At 34.3% G+C, this 4,314-nt stretch overlaps 1 long non-coding RNA gene across 1 annotated transcript; it reads right to left on the reverse strand.

Moving 5' to 3' along the window:
* Window positions 1-2,445: 2,445 nt before the first annotated feature.
* Window positions 2,446-4,081, reverse strand: LOC140010282 (uncharacterized). The gene is made up of 2 exons (XR_011817586.1): window positions 3,922-4,081; window positions 2,446-2,664 (listed from the first exon to the last, which is right to left on the reverse strand). It is a non-coding gene; the product is annotated as an uncharacterized lncRNA (long non-coding RNA).
* Between the last annotated feature and the right edge of the window lie 233 nt (window positions 4,082-4,314).

Consider the following 4,314-nt stretch of genomic DNA (forward strand, 5'->3'; position numbering starts at 1 on the left):
TTAAAAAGGTGAGAAGGTAGGCAATTGTAGTTCATTTCCAGCTGCCAATCTTGACCAACCACAATGAATAAGATCTACACTACTGTGTTGATAACTTTGAGAATTTGGGGGAGGAGAACAATCATGGCATATATAGTGATTTTTAGGATCAAGAAAGGGCAAAAGAGTAAAATGAGTGGAGCTTTGCGAACCTTGAAGCATTTGTTTTGGATTATCATGGCCATTTTCGTACTTAACACCTAATCTATTGTACAAATCCATTTCAACTGTACCAAATTAACACAGAGAAATCTATGCATTAATTGTAATTGTATATATTAACATCATAAAATTTGTGTAATATCTATATATTAATGGTACCCGTTGGACACCTACTCAGAAAAATCCTATAGTATAATTTATGTCCTTGTCATCATCTGACGTGCAAGACTAGGAGGCTACCTTTTGTTTTCACACGAACCTGTCCATTTCTCCGAGTGTCTGCGTTACTGCACCTAGTACAAATAGTTAGTTTACATTAAATTTTTAGAAGGAAAATATTTAATGCTGCATTGAATGCTTGAAAATGCAGTAATAACTGTAATATTTATTTCCTAATTACATTACATATCGAAGAGCTTTGGATATCCGTGTCTGGAAACTAGACACAATCAACAAGCCTTGGGAGAATTGACAACTAAACAACACGTAAAAGTTAGTCTTCGAAATCAGGAAAATTGAGTTCTGGTTCTGATGTCACACTATAAACAATGCACGTGATGAAGTGAAAATAGGCAAAGTAGTAAGCCATTAGAGTTTTAATTGTTGAAAAAGGGGATTTCGTCACTAGTGTGTGTCCTAGAAAGGAAATTATAGATAAAGACAATGCACGGTGGCTGTTACTTTTATCCGAATTTAACAACTAACTAATGGAGACCGTATCTAAAGAAAGATTTGAAACATTTGTGTTCTACCATTTTTGCACCCTTTCTTTATGAGAAATTATCTAAACTTGCTCTCAAGTCCTTTAGGAGAATATCTTTCCAATTACGCGGAAAATGCTAAAGCAAATGGTCACGTTTTGAAATCTTGAAATTTCACACTTGGTGAATTCTAAATTTAAAACAAAAAAGTTGGAAATTTCAAATACTAATTTGTAGTTGGAGGCTATTGATTCTGGGACTGCATTGCCGAAATCTTGTGCTGAACTGATAATGAAATATTTTTGGAACAGAATCAAGGTAAGGATGAAGTTAACTGGGGTAAAGATGAATATTTTCAACCATTCAACTTCAACTAAATTGACGCTGACACTTTAATTGTCAAATTCCAACATAATATTCCATTGTAATCTTCGCCAAGCAAATGTGACCAGGAATAAATCAACAAAAAAAAAAAAAGAACAACTATAGGGACCACCAAGATAATTCATTTTCTATTTTTGGCCCCTGATCTTTTTTTTTTTTTTTATCTCCGACTGACCCCTGAACAATTAAAAGTGCATAGTTTATGACTTATTGCCATTTCAGACATAAGTCATGCAAAAATCGAAGGGCATTTTTGTCCAACCATGATCAAAAGCAACGGGAACTTAATCAAAATCATTGAGAAGAGAAAATCATTCATTTCCTTAAACTCTTCATCGGTTTTCCACAAAATTCCCAAATTCGTTGATTTCATACTTAAGTGGCTAAAGTTTCATCGGATTTTTCATGTCCCTCTAAGGTATGAAATCAATGAATTTGAAATTTTTGTAGAGAAACTTGATGTGGAGTTTAAAAAAAATGAAAGGTTTTCTTTTTTCAGGATTTCTACTTCTACTCTTGACGCTTTTGATTAAATTCCCGATACTTTTGATTAAGGTTGGACAAAAATGCCCTTCAGTTCCAATTATTTAAAATGATTAGAAATCCTTAAACTATGCATCTTTTTTTAGGGGTCAATTGAAGACAAAAATAGATTAAGAGCCAAAAGTGGACAACGGTTTAAAATTTAAGGGGCTCTTCAAATCTTTTACTCTTAATTAAAAGTATACCAGATGTCATGAGTAGTAGTAAATTAAATGGAACATTGTTCAAAACGTTCATCATATTTTTTCAAATGAATTTTTCATCATTCACTTTTAAAATGTTAACTTTACGTTCTTTATAAATTCAAGTTAACAAAATTTAGCGCCAACTTAAATTTTCAATCATTTTTTTGTTTGAAATCATCACTTGACCTATATGCGGTCATTTTTTTTAAACAAAAAAGGTCAAATCTCACTTTTTAGTAGCAAAAATGAATATGGATTATGTCAAGTCTCAATTTTTAGAGAAAAAAAAATGAATATGTTTCAAGTTAGCTCCCACTTTTTTAGAGGAAAAAATGAAAATTGATCTAGTTATTTGTGTGACGGCCCCACCTTCCCCTAGGGCGTTCCCCAAGGTTCGGCGGGTCGCCTGCCCAACTCTTGCCGAGACTCACTCACTACAAACCTCAAACAAAATGCAATATAAATCTCAAATTTTACATCAAATTCTCCAAGAATTATATATCATAAGCGAAGCGTCCACGCTTCCGCTGCGCCACTCTGATCCTTGATACCAGCTATTATACAGAAGGAATTCCAAATTCAAACTATCTATGAGATAATCCATCCGATCACATGAATAAGTATTACAAGTCCTTCTTTCGCCACGAGCCCTGTGGAGGGAAATAAAATAGTTTTGGGGTGAGCTAAAATCTCAGCGAGTAACCATTAAAATCAATATACAAATATATTTCACAATAATGTATTTCGATGATGTCATGATTCAAGTATCAAATGTACGTATTTTTGCTCTCGTGAGCCAGTGAAATCATTGCACTTAAACACCCAACGTTCAAATAGATTATTTAACAATAAACAATAAGGGGGAGCAACGTTGGTGCTCTAGATCATGTCACGAACTCACGAAAGCGATGGAGACGTTGGCTCCAGGTAAATAGTAGAGGAGACATTGGTGTTCAGCACAAGACTCTCAAAGTACTCATTCAAGCCAAATCATGTCATAGACTCACATGCCAGCACACATGATATGCAAACAAGGAAATAATGCAAGAAACATTTCAAAAGTAACTTTGGAAACAGTTTAGTGTCACTCACCTCCACGGCTCAGGAATCATCCATCAATCTCATTACCTTGCCTAAGTCGAAACCCTAAATCACAAACTCAAAGCAATCGTATACTCTATAAGTTTGGACAGCATTTCCCCATAAGTGCTTCATTTTCAACTTACAAGCAACACCAATTCATCTCAAATTAACCACATACACATTATAAACCATCAAATACACCTTTCGGCACAATATCCATAATTGAAACTACGCTTATCGGATTAAAACGAATCTTATGGCGTTTCGAAGCCAAGACATATACCTACATTTCTTATGAAGACCTCAGAAGCCAAATCATGCATTTTCATGGTCAAAAATGAAAAACTCCACGAAAATAGAAATTTGGGCGCGAAACATGGTTCATGGACAGTCAAGGGTATTTCGGTCATTTCACATGATACAGTACTCGGATCGAGCTGAAATTTTATAAGCAACTAGTTAACACCATTTGCTATAACTTTCATGTTTTAACCTAAACCTGATTCGATCTCTAACATGCTCAAATAAATCCGGTCAGAACAGGGCAAATTCAAAACCCTAACTTGGAATTTCCGCATAAAACCGAAATTTTCCGCAAATAATCGTAACTAACATATACAAGCTTCATTTTACACCATTACAAGCCATCATACCATGATTAAACCATGATCATCATATAAAATCAGAAAAATCTCCAATAAAATCCGAAATTGAGCTAACTTCACTTTAATCCATAAAATCTTCCATAAAATCACATCTTTAGCCAACACAAACCATTAATTTGGCATCATCAAGACCAAAGAAGGAATCCATTAGCTACTCACCTTGGAACCTCAAGAAAAGAAGCAACTTAGCACCACTTTCTTCCAAACCACTTCACAACCAACCTCACAATCACTAAACTAAGGGTTTTTATGGAGAAATTGGAAGTTTAAACGGTTGATTTGCTAGATCCAAGCAAGAAATTGAAGAAACAAATTGAGAGCTTTCTTTCCTTTTCTTGTAGAGAGAGAGTCGGCCAAGAGGAGCTAAAATGAAAAGATATTTTGATCAAAATTAGCTTTAAGAAGGTATAAATATCTTGGTCAAAAGTCCAAGGGTGAATTGGATGGTGACACTTGTCACATTTTTGTTTAAAACTTATCTTTTTGTCTCTCCAATACTAATCCATATAGGTAACATCTAATTATCTCTTAGTACCTTGTAAAATAATATCA

This window comes from Coffea arabica, chromosome 7c, assembly GCF_036785885.1.
Source record: "Coffea arabica cultivar ET-39 chromosome 7c, Coffea Arabica ET-39 HiFi, whole genome shotgun sequence".
Lineage (NCBI taxonomy): Eukaryota > Viridiplantae > Streptophyta > Magnoliopsida > Gentianales > Rubiaceae > Coffea > Coffea arabica.